Source organism: Cyprinus carpio, chromosome A1, assembly GCF_018340385.1.
Source record: "Cyprinus carpio isolate SPL01 chromosome A1, ASM1834038v1, whole genome shotgun sequence".
NCBI lineage: Eukaryota > Metazoa > Chordata > Actinopteri > Cypriniformes > Cyprinidae > Cyprinus > Cyprinus carpio.
In genome coordinates, this window is record NC_056572.1 from 24439161 (window position 1) to 24457274 (window position 18114).

General features: G+C 39.6%; 1 protein-coding gene across 1 annotated transcript in view; it reads left to right on the forward strand.

Annotated features, from left to right (window-relative positions):
• LOC109087255 (teneurin-3) overlaps positions 1-18114 on the forward strand; it is a 489736-nt gene that overhangs the window by 210106 nt on the left and 261516 nt on the right. The window contains exon 4 of the mRNA XM_042758649.1: positions 5237-5374. The gene's annotated coding sequence lies outside the window, so the exon portion shown is untranslated. The remainder of the gene's footprint in view (positions 1-5236; positions 5375-18114) is intronic.

An 18114-nucleotide genomic window follows, 5' to 3' on the forward strand; every position in this document is an offset into this window, starting at 1 on the left:
ATAATCAGGCCTTCAAAAAAGTGTGTTATCTATGTAGTATCAAAGCTTGTGTCCTGCCTCTCGTTGGGAATAAAACATCCAGTCAGGAGGTTGTCAGGTTTGTTTGAAGGCTGAGTGTAGTTAGGGGTGGAGAGAAATGTGTGGATTTTACTGTCCTTTTTATCAGCCTTTAAACTTTCATAAAGAGAATATTGCATGTATTTTTGTCCTTACAACATTTATTTAGCTGTTTATTACTTGCATTTTAGTGATAAACAGTGTAAGTCATTGTGTCAGATGAGGTAGTCTCCTTTACTCGTCGGAACGGCATCTGCCTTAAAAATATAAAACACAAAATTTTGTTTCTCAGATTTTTTTCATTTTGGTGGCTTAATGTGAAGCATATTCCACATATGAGTTCTGGAGACAAACAAAAACCCTAAGCATCCTAGATCAGCTTCTGATAGCGAATTTTCAAGTGAGGTAAAAAATTGTTATAAGATACAGAGTCACACAGACAGAGTTTTTCTTTAGTAGATTTAGTTTGAATTTCTTGTGTAACTTGCATCAGCAGGGTTCATATTATCATTCATACAACTTGACTTACAGTGTGTTGGAGTTTCTTATAACTATCATTGTTAGAGTTGACTTAAAACATACAGTATAATGCTATTTTTCCAAATAAAGTTACTAGCCAACCTAGAGTAATGCTGTTTTATTTATTCTCTCAAGACTTTTACTCACATTTGAAGCTTATTTTTGGACCCTAGCTGGTTATATACAACTGAATAAAATTAAGCATAAAATGAAAGCAAGATTGGTAAGATGTTTTAATGTTTTTGAAGGCAATCTCTTATGCTCACCAAGGCTGCATTTATTTGATAAAAAATACAGTATTTTATTTTAATATATTTTAAAATGTAATATATTCCTGTAATGGCAAAGCTGAATTTTCAGCAGCTATTCCTCCAGTCTTCAGTGTCACATAATCGTTCAGAGTTCTTGAAAATAGGTTGTTGTTGTTGTTGTTGTTGTTGTTTTTTTTTTGGAAACTGTTATACTTTTTCTTTGATAAATAGGTTTTAATAGCATTCATTTAAAGTAGCATCTTATTTAGCATTATAAATGTCTTTACTGTCACTTTTGATCAATTTAATGCATCCTAAAGTATTGTTCCCTTTCAAGGGAACTTCGAACTGCGTCCTCTAGGGGTCGCTATGGGGAACACCTCGTCGTGACCCGTGTCTGAAGCATACAAATGAAAAAACACCAACGAGTTGGCCGGCGACAGCCTCTGACGTCACTACCGGTGCGACTATAAAACAGGCACCGGGAAACACGTCATTCATCTTCTTCGTCTTCACTGACTGTTTTGTTTGAAGCGTGCATCTGAGAAACGACCACGGTAAGAGCGATCTTTCACTGTAATTATCATGGCATCCCACTAGCAAGGCGTTTAGGCAGTGTGTACATCCGTGTCGGCGTTATTTGACACCTGATGACACACACAGTCTTTGCGTCTTTTGTTTGGGCGAAGAGCACGCACGCGACGTCCTTGAGGGGGCGATTTGCGTGCATTGCGAGCAGTTTTCTATGAAAAAGCTCCGCTCTCGTCTGTCTCTCTTTTCGAGAAAAAAAGAGGGACAGCCATCTGCTTCCCGCGGTTCAGGACCCGCCGCTGCTGAGGCACGGAGGAGAATGAGCTCGTGGGGATGGCAGGTGGATCTCGCTGAGGAGTTTAGAGAGGGACTTTCCCTTTCACGCTCTTCGGCGGCAGACGAGAGTGAACTTCAGGAAGAAGATGTGTTGTCATTAACACTTTCTGATACTTAAGTTAGTGCTCTACTGGGTTCTGCCCAGGAAGAGCAGGAGATGTCTGAGGGTGAAGAAGCTGAGGCTGAGCCTTCTCAATCTTCCTGCCCTGCGTATGCGGAGCTGTTAGAGGTTATGGAGCGCGCCACGGCAAAGTTGGACTTGCCATGGAAGCGTGCCAGCAAAGTGATGCCGCTTGGTCGCCTCGACGAGCGTTATTTGTCTGACCATAGCCCTCCAGCCCAGGTGAGCCTTCCATTTTTGCCTGATTTACACACAGAATTCGAAAAAGAATGGACGAGGCCGTTTTCTTCTCGCATCCATCGGTTTCAGCATACGAGTTATGCCAACATCGAGGGGATGCGCGAAAGCGGCTATGAGAAGATGCCCCCTGTAGAAGAGACGCTGGCTAGCTATCTCTCTGTGGGGGAAAACATCCTCTCTTAAACCTCCCTCTTTGCCATCTAAGCCCCTACAGGATACATCCCGCTTAAATGGCAGAGCATACGCAGCAGCAGGTCAGGCTGTGGCTTCGTTGCACACAATGGCAGTGCTTCAGGCTTATCAGGCTGATCTGCTGAAGGACCTGGATAAAGGCGAGGGCCTTTCAGCTGACCAGGTAGCTGAGCTGCGCCGCACTACAGACCTCTCTCTCCGTGCTACCAAGCAGGCCGCCTCCGCCATGGGTAGGTCTATGGCAGCCATGGTGGTAACGGAGAGACATCTGTGGGTGAACCTGGCAGACATCGGGAGGAAGGAAAGGGGCTTTCTTCTCGATGCTCCGGTCTCGCCTTCTGAACTTTTCGGTACCTCCGTCGAGACGGTGGTCGAGAAGTTCAGGGAGGCAAGGACGCGCTCGGCTGCCTTTAAATCCTTCATTCCACGAAGGTCCAGGTCCGAGCCCGAACAACATAGGGGTCCTGGCCCGTCTCGGTCTGAGGATCAAAGACGGGCGCAGAAGGCTAGTGTCGCGGCTCGCGCTCCTCCCCCGCCTGCGGGTAGGGGTAAGAGGAATCGTGGGTCACGAGGACATAAGCAGGACCTGAGGGATGTGATTCAGACGAGGCAGCGTACTCGTCCGAATCAGAGCGATACCTAGGTAGCTACTCATTCCCTTTGGGTGGTCATTTCTGTTTTTATCCTCCCCTGCCTAATTCCCCTGTAACCACCAGCTGTCCACCTGATCGAGGTTAGGTGGAAAATTCTCGAACATAACAGTCTCCTATGCTGGACCTATGATGTTTTTGGCTGGTTCTATGTTTATAGTAACCACCTTACTGATGGTCCGGACTAAAGGAGGCTCCCCTTGAGCGGGGCTCCAGTACAGCAGGGTGGGTGAGTAAATGTACCCTTCTGTATATGTTTATGAAAATTGCTGGTGGTTATGTGTCTACTAATAAACTCTGTGAGTTTCCTTTACAGTGCTAAGCAGTTACGGCGTGTACTAAACACTCGTCAGCACCGGCCGTCCGGCCTTGTGCTCTGGTTTAGGCGACCGAGATCACAGGTTTCTGCGGGAGCGTCGCTGATCATCAGACAGCACTGTAGGGAATTTCATGGATGTCCAGCCAGGTCACCCTGAGGGGCCTCCTGGCTGCTTAATGGTGCTATCGCATCCAGCGGCTTGCCTCGCCCGTGCGGTTCAGCGCCTTTGCGATGCTTAGGAACCTATAAGTACACACGCTAAGCTCTGTGTACTTTCTGGAGACCACATGGTGATCAGTGTGCACGTGAACACTTTGCGCACTTTCTAAATCCACGTAAGTGGTAAGTGTGCACGCAAGACTATGGCCACTTTCTAAAAATCCTGTACGGTAAGGGTTACGCGCTCCGCCTCGTTCCCTTTCTTGAGATGATTAGACCTTGGTTCCTTGGGCTCCATTCAGCCAGTATGTATTAGTTTATACACTTCAAGCATCGCTCCCCTCAATATGAGGGGCTATTTGGGCGATTCTCGTGGTAGTTTAGCAGTGCTCCCCTGTTACAAAAAGGGTCGCCTATGAGCGCGCTACTCTGAATTCGGAGTTCTCTTCTCATATGAGATTGAGTTCGCTGTTTTTCCCCAGAAACCAGCTGTATTTTGAAATGCGAAACCATTTCATCTATGAGCTGCTCTATCAGAGTGCCACGAGAGCCCCTCCTTAGAACAGTATTTGAAAATCCATGCTATGGTAAGTGTGCACGTGAAATCTTTGCACACTTTCTGAAATCCACACTGTGGTAAGTTCGCATGCTAGTGCTCTGCATTCTTTCTAAAATCCTATATGGTGAGGGCTTCGCGCGGTTGCTTCGTGCCCTTTCTTGAGTTGGTAAAAGCCCCGTTCATCTTGGGCGCCACTCCGCCCATGTATCCTCGGATACCTATCTAAACAGGGTGTTGCTACTGGAGATCTGTTGAGACAGCTCCTTCAGCAAGCTTTTGAGGAAGCAAGCTGTAGCCCCTGTGTGACAGGCAAGACTTAGTATAAAATGCTAGGTTCCTAGCCGTATCCCTTTAAAGGAATCTTTCCTGATTCCAAGCCTTTAGCTCTACCATCGGGCCGAGGCCCTAACAATTATGTTGGGTATGTAGCTTAGGCCTTTGGCCGTAAGGGGTATTGTCACAGACAGCCGTCTAAACGTTCCGGGGGCAACTCCCATTGAAATGGTAGAATTGGTACTTAGTGTTCGCCATGATCCTGGCCTGCACTCCCCTCAGCATGGCGGCGTGGGTATACTGTTCCCCATAGCGACCCCTAGAGGACGCAGTTCGAAGTTCCCTTGAAAGGGAACGTCTCAGGTTACGAATGTAACCATGGTTCCCTGAGTAGGGAACGAGACACTGCGTCCTCTAGCTCCCTGCCATGCTTCGGACGCAAGCTTCAGACGAAGAAATGAATGACGTGTTTCCCGGTGCCTGTTTTATAGTCGCACCGGTAGTGACATCAGAGGCTGTCGCCGGCCAACTCGTTGGTGTTTTTTCATTTGTATGCTTCAGACACGGGTCACGACGAGGTGTTCCCCATAGCGACCCCTAGAGGACGCAGTGTCTCGTTCCCTACTCAGGGAACCATGGTTACATTCGTAACCTGAGACGTTTTCCTGCAACTCAAATTGCAAGGATATTACACTGCCAATAATGTTACTGTCCACTTTTTGTATTTACTCTCCAAATCTAATTTTACTTGCATTTGGAACTTACTAGCATTAATTGTCATCCTTGACTGAACTGTAAATGTCCATCACAGTCTGTCTTGTTAGAACTACATTCAGTACACCCAGAGTCTCTCTGTTACCCCACTCTCTAATAAGCTGAATAGACGTTTGCCTCTAGAAAGAACAAGTATTGTGAACCCACAGTGTGAGACATAACATCCGTTCCCACTTTTTTTTTAATTTTTTTTTTTTTTTTTTTGTGCTCTCTGGTCTTTAAAGCAATGAAGGTCTCCTCTCTCTTTCCTCGCAGGTTGAATTGCTGATTCCCCGGCCTTGATGCTCTGATGTCTGCTGGCCCTTGACCTTCATCCATGGATTAGTCCCTTTACGCTTGAGGCAGATCTGACTGACCAGATGATATCCCTGTGTGTTACCTCTTGAGGGTCAGGTGAGTGATGCCTCTGTTTGAAATGACATTTTGTTACTCCAGTAGGTCAGGGCTGTTAAAAAGATTATCCTTGAGAACAACAGCTCATAAAAGGGATGTGATGTTATGCATGAATCAGAGACAAAAAGCTATACGTATAAAAATAAGTCTGAAAATCCATACGGATAATTTCATAAAAACAGCTGCATGCGCATTGCACTCCAAGTTGGTTGGACCATCAACAATTAAAATTTTAAAATAGGACTTGATTTTATTTGTCACATAAAGCCTAAAACTGGCAAGCATTTTCATGAATGCATATTGTGTCCGTGTTAGTGTGTCAGTGTGTACAAGACATACTTTCTCCCATCCCTCCAAGGCTTAACAGCGTCATCCAATCAGTGACAGGCGCTGCCTAGATGAACCAATGAGGACGCGATTGGATAGTATTCGTTCTATGGAATCAAAGGCACAGCACTTCTATGATATTAAAATGCACTCTGTCTTTGTTCATACAACGCCAAACCAAGAGAGAGAAAGGGGGAGGGCGAGTGGAGAAAAAACATACTCCACCAAAAAAAAAAAAAAAAAAAAAACTTTTTGTATTCCTCCCCATATGTCTCTGCGGGTGGGCACGCAATGACTCTCCCATTTCTCGCTTTGAAATCTCTGCCACTTCAGCTGCATCCTTGAGCTTTTGTCAGCTTGAGACGCTGCACCTTGATGAAGTAGGGCAACTAGAGTACAGTCTGCAATTCTTACCGCCGCCATCTTGGCCCTTGTCCTTTCCTTTACTTGTTTTGTCCCAGTTTCCAGTGCTATATAGTTGTATATCTAGGTTTTTAACCCGCCCCAGTTGTTATTCCTAATACGTTTAAAAAAAAAAAACTTTAAATTTCCCTTCTGTTGCTTTGTTTAAATCAATTAAAATTTCAACATTTTCCTTAGCCATTGACCTCTCTGGACTCCTCTCTTCGTAATAATAGTACATATTGTTAGTCTCTTCCTTCAAAAGAGTTTTTGAATTATGTTTTCTCTTCATTCCATGGGGCAGTTTTTCTTTCTTTTTCTGTATGGAGTGGAGATATTATTGGGCAAATTGCACAGCTTTCATGCAGATAAATGGGTGTTCGATAAAAGCTGCAGTGTTTTTTGAAGCGGCCAGAGAGCCGGGCTGCATTGGGTGATAACCTCATCGCAGCGTGGGGTCAGGGACAGGAAGAGAAGCCCGGCTGAAAAAGGGATTAAGAAGAGCCGCTGAAGAGCTCCGGACTCGGACCACCTGCCGAGGATCCCAGGCCTGGTCCCTGCCTAATGTTTCTGATCAGCTATGCCATTGTCTGTTCTCCTCTTTCTTTTCTCCCCTCAAAAGAAAGAATAGGACTGCCTCCCCATTTTCCTGAACTCAGATTATCTGTTGGCCCTTTTTGTTGTTGTAGTCATGTATTTTCAACTATTTTTTACCTAAGCTCAGAGATCTGTACTTCGATGGTGCTTTTGTTTAGATGTGGCTTATTGGAAACGTGCAAAAGGGATAGCTCACCTGAAATTGGTTTCTCACCTTCATGTTGTTACAAAACCATAAGCCATTTTTTCTTTTGTGGAACAAGTTTTTTGGGGGGAGAAAAAATTTCCTGGTGACTCACTGGAGGAATGGGGCTGTCAATTGGCAAAAAAGCCATTAAAGTAACATTTTAGTAGTTAAAACAACTTGTTTACTAAATACAGAGGCAAACCATAGTAATTGTCTATGAATTGAAGTTGTTCATTAATAATAAAAAAAAAAATGCCAACGTCATTTACAAATGAGGTTTACAAATTATTTTATCAAATCTTTTCAATAAATCTTGTTCAATAAATAGCAGTTAATAGCATTTAATACTTTTATTCAGCAAGGCTGCATTAAATTGGTCATACGTGTCAGAAAAAATATTATACAGTATATTTGAATATATGATATCTTATAATGATATGAAATTAAATTAATTGAAAATTTTGGAATGAAACCAAAAATTCGGGATGCACTTAAACTAAACTTAAACTTAAACTAAAATTGAAAATTCTTTGTAATAATTATTTATTATTTTATCAAATGATATAAAGTAATTTTGTAAGACTTTTTTTAATATAACGTTATAAATTTCTTTACTGACACTTTTGATCAATTTAATCATTTTGGTGCATCCCTTTATATATATACTGTATATATATATATATATATATATATATATATATATATATATATATATATATATATATATATATATATATATATTATAACGTTATTAATTATTTCTATTTCAAATAAATAATGTTGAATGAAAAAATGGTTTCCACAAAAAAAAAATTAGTCGCAAAATAGATTTCATCATTGATAATAAGAACCATTATAATTATTAATTGAGCACCAATAATAATTTATAATAACTGAACACCAAATCAGCTTTAGTCAATAATTTCTGAAGAATCATGTGACACTGATTATTCAGCTTTGCCATCACAGGAATAAATTACGTTTTAAAATAGTTATTTTTAATTGTAATAAGAGTTCACAGTATTACTTTTTTCTGTATTTTCAATCAAATAATCACAGCCTTTTTGAGGATTAGATCCTTCTTTCAAAAACATTAAAAGAAAAAAAAATCTTATTTCATATACATATGATTTTATGGTGCTGTCATTTTTGAAAGTCAAAAGTTTCATTACCTCTAATTGCATTGCAAAAAGCAACCAGTATTTTTCAAAATAAGTAAATAATAATTGAATAATTTCTCTTTTGTGTGTCATGGAAGAAAGTCATACTGGTCTGGAACAACAGGGAAGTGAGTAAAATTATGACAGAATTTAAATTTTTGGGGTGAATTAAATGCACGTGTTCACATGTAATTTTGGACACTTGATGGATCGCTAACATTTAGGGGGGGGGGTGCTTTATGACAAAAAAAAACTTTTTAGAATTCACTTTCTGTGACCTAATGTGATTCTCTCTTTGTTCTGAAAGGTAACTAATAAAAAATTATGATGAGGGAGCATCCACTCATCAGTGTCTATGGTCATTTTTTATTCATCTTATATATTCACACATTAGCTGGAGGGGCTTCTTGGAATTTTTTATTTTCTCATTTTCTGAGCTGTCCTTTTATCAATGCCAAAGAATATAAAAAGATCATCAAAAATGAATTTATACACACAAAAGCACCTTAAAACACTTTTCTTTCGCCCTATGCATGTGCTCATCGTGTTAAACAGACACACACCATTAATAATCTCTCCCTGCAATCAACATGTCTGTATAAAATATTTCCCTCCACCATTTTACATGGCTGTGGGCTGAAACAGCTGTAGTTAGATGCATGAATACTGATAGGGCCAATCGTGCAGAGTGCAGATGTGCAGGTGAACGCTCTGTTTGGCAGTTGCCTGACATGTTTCTTCTCTTTAGCATGTGCAGTGCAGACAAGCTCATGAATAACAGGTCTGATGAATGGTCTGAGCAGGCTTAGCACTAACTTCTACAGCACCTGCTTCTGTGTTGCACCCCATGAAGAAGTGTGCATATGTGTGTGTGCTTGACACAAACTTACCAGAATAGCTATTGTGTGCAGTGACAGCTGTGCGCTCTAAGACAAATAATTCATCTGTGCTTGATGAAAAACAGGCGCATTTATGTACTTCAGTTATGCGATGGGTGAGTCTCCTTTTCAGCCAACTTTCTTTTGATGAAGGACATTTATTGTGATGTCAGAAACTACTTGAAGGTTAAGCTGAATTAAAATATATAAATATCTATGATGTTATAAACCAATTTCTACCAAGAGCTTCTGGTTTATGTATGTATGGAATAGCACAAAGGCAGGATATGACTCCATAAGGATGGATTTTTAAAAAAGGCTGTCTAAGCACACCGTAGAGTTCCCAAGCATTTTTTTTAAAGCAGCCGACATCATGTTCTGGAATATTCTCTCTCTCTCTTTCCTCTCGTAACGGCTGTGGTCGGCCACTCTCGGCCCGTGCCAACTACCAATAACCATATTCCAGGAAAGAGCTCCACATGTTCAATTATATAATTACATCATCTCAGATTTAGACAGATGTCCCATAATATGTTTCAAATGCAATCAGCCGCACTCATTCGCCACATAATGCATTTGGAGAAGAAAAATGATGTCCGCCAAGCATAAAACAGATCATATTTGTTGTGTTGGTGCTTCTGTTGCGTGCACTATTGATAATGTTATTATTAGTATCGCCGCAAGCTCCATTTAGTATTTTTGTTAAGAACATCAATGCATTTTTATGGCGACTGCTTAAAATAGGCCCTTCTATCATGGCAGTATATATGGAAATGCACCAAACATTAAACATACCCACAGACAACTAATTGCCTAGTTAGAGAAATAACATAATAGGATGAGGATTTATGAAAATCCACAGCGATCGTGCTCCTTACCTTGAGACCTATTATTATCCTCCAACCTCAGTTCTCAACCAAACTAGTCTTTCCCGGTCAAATCCTGACAGTTTTAAAGCGTATCTCCTCACATTGTTCGGGAGACAGTGCGCAAATCCCTTGAGCCTTGTGTCTTTCCAGAGAACTTAGAATGAGTAATTGTTTACTTTGGAGACAAAGCTGAACTGTAGTCATACAATAGTAGCGGATAAAGATACATTTTTGTCGGCATTTAAGCTGCTCTTGAACAGTTTTGGCCACACAAGAGCTGTGGGCTCAGGTTGGAAAGTAGCAGTAATGTAATTGGCCCAGTTACTTGACAATATTGTTTTCAGTACAGTTCACTGAATATGTGTTTTTGTTTTGTTTTCCCCTCTCTTTCGGTCTTATTTTAAGATTAGGCCTATAGATCGAATAATCAGGTACACTTACAAAACGGTTTCATTTTTTAACATTAATTAACATGAACTAACAAATAATACTTCTACAGCATTTATCGATCTTTAATAATGTTAATCTTAACGTTTTATAAATACGTTTTTAAGATCAGAAGTTGCATCTGTTAACATTAGCACTTTTAACTAACATAAACACAAACATTTAATTTACTAACATTAACAAAGGGTGATGAATTCTGTTAAACTAAATTGCCATTGTTAGTTTATGCATTAACTAATGTTTACAAAATGAGACCTTATTGTAAAGTGTTACCAATAATTGTAAAGGTTTTGTGTAATGTGGCCTAGCTTAGAAAGCCTTTTGTGGGGAGGGGAAGGCTTGTAAACAGAGGCAAAATCATTTAAATCGCATTATTCTTTTAAAGGCCAGCGTTTTGTGCTCCACTGATCACTGATAAGAAGGAATTGAAATGATATGAATGAGTCTTTATTAATATGCACCATTCAGTTCAAAACAGCATCTTGACAGGTTGAAGATAACATTGATGAGTAGCCAAAAGACAATTGCATAAATAAAATGTCCACCTCACAAATTTTCCCAATCTTTTTATTTTTTTTTTTAATCGTAGTAATAACCCTAAAATGGAGGTTTTGAATTTTGTGATTGAGTCTGACAGGGGAATGGAAATGGAGGTAAATCGTTTGAAAGGTGACCTTTACAGACAAGACTCTTAGGACAGACTGGCACAAAGTGTCTGCTTTATTCGTAAACTCATCTCCATTTGTCACATCAAAATGTAGAAAAGAGAAAGAGAGAGAAAGAGAAAAAAAGAGCCTATTTCATTAAAGGTAGATGTCCTCTTCCATAGCAACCAGCGATATATCAGCTCACCTGCACGGCCACCTCCCATTGTGCAGGAATCAGATAACTCCACATGCTAATCACAACAGCCGGCCCCCGCTGTGAATAACACCGCTGACCACGGTGTTGACGTGTCCCCCCTTGCTCTCTTACTACACACACTCCAGTGGTCAATTACACCCTCAAGGCAGCTCAGTAAATACTAATCATTTCCTCATGAAGACAAAAACTGTCCATTTTAGTTAGCTGTCACTTTAGATTCCTAACAGATCACACGGGTTACTTCTCTAAAGGTGTTGAGTTTTGAAAACCACATGCAAAGCTGTTCCACATGGGACGGAGGGATTGAGTCACATTACGGTCATGACGGTATGTGGGCTGAGCAGCCAGAGTCAGACAAATATCATGTAATTAGATCTGATTGGTGCCTTTTTATTTATTTTTAATCAGTAAAAACAAACCCTTACTCATCTATAAGAGGCACAAATATCCTCGAGGACTGAGTGGGTCTTAGTCAGAGATTCTTGATAGAGCCTCGTAAGCGGATGTGTGAAACTTGTCATGTTTTCTAGTATGTCTTGCATATGAATGAAATTTTAAATAAAAGTTTCTGTTTATGTCTGTTTTAGAATTTGCACACATACATTGTTGGCATACAATGTCAGTGCTGATTTTTACTAAGGCTACATTTATTTAATCAGAAATACAGTAAATATAGCAATATTGTTAAATATTATTACAACTTAAAATAACGGTTTTGATGGCAGAACTGAAATTTCAGCATGCATTACTCCAGTTTCCAGTGTCACATGATGATCATTCAGAAATCATTCTATTATGCTGATTTGCTGCTCAGAAAACATTTTATTATTATCAGTGTTGAAAACAATTGTGCTGCTTGATATTTTTGTAAAAACCATGATACTAGCAAAAAGTTTGGGATTAGAAAGATTTAAATGAAAGAAAGAAAGAAAGAAAGAAAGTAATACTTTTATTCAGTAAGTACGCATTAAATTGATAAAAAGTGACAGTAAGGACATCTGTAATCTTACAAAAGAGTTCTGTTTCAAATAAATACTGTTCTTTTAAATTTCTATTTATTAAAGGATCCAAAAAAACAAACAAAAAAAAAACATGATTTCCACTAAAATATTAAGCAGCAACAACTGTTTTAATCATTGATAATAGTAGGAACCATTATTAATAATTTAGCGCCAAATCAACATATAAGAATGATTTTTGAAAGATCATGGAGTCTGGAGAAACGGCTGCTGAAAATTCAGCTTTGCCATCAGAGAAATAAATTTCATATTAAAAATGTTAAAATAGAAAACAGTTATTTTAAATATGTACAGTATATATAAAAGAACTGCTTTATTTTAATATATCATAAACAGTATAATTAATGAACAATATATAAATTAAGTAGTGTGTTTGTGTGTTTGTGTGTGTGTGTGTGTGTGTGTGTGTGTGTGTGTGTGTGTGTGTGTGTGTGTGTATGTGTGTGTGTGTGTGTGTGTGTGTGTGTGTGTGTGTGTGTGTATGTGTATTTACTACTTAATTAATTTATTCATTGTTCATTAATAAAAGGGATATTTAGAGCAACATACAACCATACAACACATATACATATGTAAAGAGCCATGTTCTCACTGGGATCCAGGTTTAAGTTCGGCCTACGTCATGTCCCACTTCCTCTCTCCTTCCCTATATACTTTTATGTCAGCTCTATGTCCTATAAAGTAAAGGCTAAATGCCCATAAATTAAAAGAAACTGAAAAAAGTGTGAGAGAGAAAGATATCTCTGGTGACTTTACATTAGTGTTGTTTGATAGCAGTTGAGCAAGTTGTCCCTATTCAGAGTCCAATTCAAATGTATGAACACCCTAATAATAGGCTTTCAGCAGGTAATATTCATCCTCTGTTAGACATAAGTAGGCCCAATATACGTAGAATCTGAAGGACTCTTCCCAGCATCTTAAAACTAGGTCGAAAGTCAGCTCTGTCACAGGAGACTGAGAACAGCTCAGCATTAACATAATGAGACATATCACGTCAGTAGGTGGCAGATTGCATCTTTCATTCTTTGACATGTAGCTTGAAAGGTCATCCAGAGCCCCTTCACCAAAAACCTCTCAGGGTTCCTACACGCACACGGAAAAGTCCCAGTCCCAGGATGGCCAGATTCGCAGTGATAAACTTAGTGCTTTTAGTACAACGATACATGTCGCACCCATGTAGGCCTTTACCTACGGGGCTAAAGCAGGAGCGTCGTCCCACAGCCCCAGCGAAAGCATCGAATTACCCCTCTCTACTACAGCCTAAAACAGCCCCTCTGTGGAATGACATCACCGCCAGTGTGTACCTGCTAGTGATTACTGTCTCCTCAAGCAAAATGCTTCCAGCCATCTATTACTGCATAGCACCATATGAGTTGAATCATTACAACATTTTCTTTTTACACTCTGTGCCAACTTACTTTAATGGGATCCCTTTTTCCACAGCCCTGTTGTTTTATTTTGCCGACCTGTTGTTTGTGCTCCAAAATTAAAACCATGGCACGGCATAAGTGCGTCGTAATAATGTGATCTCCATTTTCTTCTTGGCTTTCACAACTTGATTTTTTCCCCCTCCAAATTCCTCTTTTAGAAAGCAAGCCTCTCCACAGGGAAAATTAAACAGAAACTTTATACCTTTCTTTTTAAAGGAATCAAATGTGCGTTCCTTCTTTGAAGTGTCAGTCAAACTCCCACTTGGTGGTCTGGACTTGTGATTGTCTACGCAGAGACTGACGCTGACAGCTATAGTGGTACATGGCAATTATTTTAAGAGGAAAAAGATTACAGTGCTTTTTATCAATTAAGTAATCGTCTGTAAACGGCCATAATGCCTCAGATAATATCCTACCTGAAAGCAAAACATTATTCTGATCCAAATGTGTTTGACATAATCTGTCTTTTGGTATTAAATGAAGTGTGGCAAATTAAACATAATGATTGCTTTGCACATACTTGGAATGATTTTTAAATAGTGTTTTTTTTTCTCAAAAAAAAAAAAAATCATAAACAAAATGAAGCACATTAAATGTTTGATTAGTTGCTGAGTTCACATCATGTATGCTTCATTTATCATCAAGCGCTGAAGTTTTAATCATCAGTCTTTGTAGAATATTTACTCACACAGATGAATACAAAAAGGATTCAATCAATCTTTGGAAGAAGAATTGTGTAAAATCATAATTGTGATTAAATTAAATTAAATATTAAATTAAATGCACTGTCATTATAAAACAAAAAAGTAATAGTAATAATAAACTATAATTATTATTTAACTGATGTTTGCTTTTATTTATAAATTTTTTCTTCTTTTCTGATTTAGCTCGAAAGTCACTGGACCTGTTTCTCACAGATTTATAAACAGGACAAGCACTTAGTCTCCAATCTCAATGGCATCGCTACTGTACATGGAAAGTGGTTTATTGTGTCTGCTTAAACACAAACAGTGCTGGTCCAGTCTGTGAAGCCATTTCTGTAGGATTCAGAAATTAGATCAGATCAGTTTATGATGGCAGCAGTTGATTTCCTGTGTTTAGACTGGCCGCCGACACACACAAATGATCTCCCACATGCACATCACCAACTTTGCTGACACTTTCTTAATGCCCCTATCCCATAACAGGCTCACCCTAGGTTGGAATCCCCCAAACTGTGTGTGTGTGTGTGTGTGTGTGTGTGTGTGTGTGTGTGTGTGTGTGTGTGTGTGTGTGTGTGTGTGTGTGTGTGTGTGTGTGCGCGTGTGTCTTGTCTGATTTTCTTTTATCGTGTTTGGGTTGTCACAACTTCTCACGTCTGATCCAGTGCATGTACGTACGTGTTTTTGTGTGTGTTTGACTTTCTTGTGAATTGTTGCTTCCAGCTTAGTGTGAACAATTCAATTGCTCATCATGACAAATCTTACAGGAATGCCACAGATAGCTGGAAGCTGCCAAACCCCCATGCATCTTGGCTGAATTAGTCCCTGTAGTTATAAAGTGTCAGTGAAAATCTCAGAGTGGAAAGACTCGCACGAACTTAACTCTTTATTAGGCTTCATGTGGATTGACTCTAAGATGCTGTATTGATTGCACAGGTTAATGAAGAACAAAGTGTGAGGCAGACAGTTGAAAGAGAGCAAGACCTCAATATACAAGAAAAAAACAATCAAACAGAAAATCCAATCAAGTATCAAAGTGCAACAAAACGAAGAGTAAACGTCTAGGAGTGAAAAAGAGGAACAGAAAAGGCTGTGCGTGTCAAAGAGAGAGACTGGAATTATTGTCAACATCTCAACACTTATCTACGAGGAGGAAAGAAAGTGAAAAATGGATGCATTCCATCTAGTGCTGTCTGTTACATGTGCCAGGTAGAGCGGGAACAGGTTAAATTAATCAGCTGCTCTTGTTGCTCTGCTCAATTCAGCTGAAGGTACAGCATGGACCCATATCTGCAGATGGGGCCATCCATGAAATATGGCGTGATATTGTCAAATTGATGGAGGTCAGAGAATAAAGGGAATGAATTTATCATGGCTTGTGCATGATACATGGAGCACTACGGCTAAAGCGCACAGGGCAGGCATCTGCGTTGCGAGAGTGAATGCAGTCTTGAAACACTATTTTCTCTGCCCACTGGAAGCATATTATTAAAAAGCTCGGTTTGGTAAATTGAATGGGCGTACTAGATTACACAGAGCTCCTAAAAAAAGGGCCCATGACAATATGGGTGTCAAGTTTTGACAGGAAGGAGGGATCAAATGTGTTGTTTTTGATGACATGACATGGTAAAGGCTTAGCTACTCATAAATAATTGATGCTCAAATATTTTATTATTATTATTATTATTTTAAAATGGTATGTAATAGAGTATTTAAATTAAAACTAAAAAGTATTTAACATTATGATTAGGCAAAAAAAGCAGCAGCATCTTGACACTGAAAGGCTTTTTCTACAGTGTATTTGAAGAGTTTCCATTTTTTTTTTGTGTAACAACAAAAACACAATTTTTATAAATGTCTGCACGTGTTTTTTTAATCCTCCCTTTATTCTATGTTTTTCATGTGTTGCTGTGGTAGAACAACACATGAATTTAAAATTTTGTTGTTTGTTTTTGGAAGGAATATCTATAATGAAAAATTGAGACAACATTGTTGCTGCGCTTTTCACTGCTGATGACAATCGCAACAACCTCTCAGCAGAACATTTAAAAATGTCACATTTCAGTGCCAGATCACCTCCCATTATAATACCCATTACAAAATGAAAACTTGAGCTCAAGAAATGGAAATGCTTCCTTTATAGTATACCCATTCTTGTTACAAGCTTTTTCATAAAGTGGAGGAGACAAAAAAGGATGTTTCAAAAAATGTAGGCTGCATGACTACACACATACAGTATTCTGTCCAACCACAGAAATAAAGAGAAAATAAGTTCACTCCCTACCGCTCATGTAGCCGAAGCTGCAACCTTTCCCATTTTATAATTATTACAGTATGTTTTACAGATGATTACAGATGTTTTCTGTTAAAAGTAGTTTTGTTTCAATTACGACTGGAACATAATATGAATGTTGTTGTTTTGTAAATGCACACAAACACTTTTTTTTTTTTTATCCATCTGTCTGCATGGAAGCTCTCTTGCACCTACCGTCTGCTGCACATCTTATCAAAAAAACAAAACAAAATCATGTTTGTGACATATATGTACACATTATGTATTCAATTCGCATTTCATGTATGCAATTATACTAATATTGTTTATGCAGCATCATGAACACAGCGCTCCGCAAGCTTCTCTGGCACATGAACACACGTGACCCCCCATAGTGAAATAACCAGTGATGTGCATCTGCAGAGCCCGGTGGTCACGTGACACATCTGGAGGTTTCCAGTTCTATGCCCTAGTTGGCTGGAGATGAGGGAGACCTCACAGCCTAGAGAGAGAGAGAGGGATGACATTGACTCGTCCTAACACTTCAGTGGCCGTGTGAGGGATGCTCCCATGGAGGTGGGGGGAGGGCTATTTCTCAGTGCACCGTCCTAGCGTACATGTGCCAAACTGAGACACTCCCACACATCCACACTGACAGCAGAGCTCCAGACAGTAATTAGGAGAGGCAACAGGCCGTGTATGTGAAGGAACGGATGATGCAGATATACATTAATATGTATTATGGACTATTTATTACTCTATGTATCATATCACTGTTGTGCAGCAAGTAGGACTGTATCGGCATAGCCGTCACATGCACACGCTTCTGTGTGGATATCTGCTTCTGATCACCTATTCTGGTGCAGTGACTTGTGCTTGCCAGCTGAGTGTTTATCAGCATGCAGGACAAGAGGGAAGTTTTGCATTTGTGGACACTCAGGGACAGGATGTGGACGGCTCTGTATGTAGTCAAGCATGGAGCAAAGTCGGGGTCTGTCACTGCCAGCATCTGCTGCACACTCAACGCCACCCCAGAGGCACTGACCAAGCGGCATCCGTCTCTCTCTCTCACACACACACACATACGTAAACACACACAGGGCCAGCAAAGTGGGAAGAAATGCATCTTCTTTAGTTCTCAACTGGTTTTGTTGGTGTTATGGTTTCAACTGGTAGATTGTGTGACCCAGATGTGAATACTGTGTGTGTACATCAGAAATACTGTAATATTGTGAAGTACTATTAGAGTTTAAAATAACTGTTTTCTGAATATATTTTAAAATGTAATTTATCTCTGTGTTGGCAAAGCTGAATTTTCAGCAGCCATTTCTCCAGTCTGTAGTGTCACATGATCTTTCAGAAATCATTCTATTATACTGATTTGCTGCTCAAGAAACCTTGAAAAGATTAATTATGTTGGTCAGAAGAGAGAAAGATGTCAAATTTGCCATCACTCCCTCAGCTGCTGTATTAGAAAACTTGTTTGGCAGTGTTATTTAATGCAATTTAATGCCAAAGTAGTTGAAAATATTAAAAACTTTGGTAGATTTACAACTGTGGAAATACAACAATCATTTGTGAGAACTG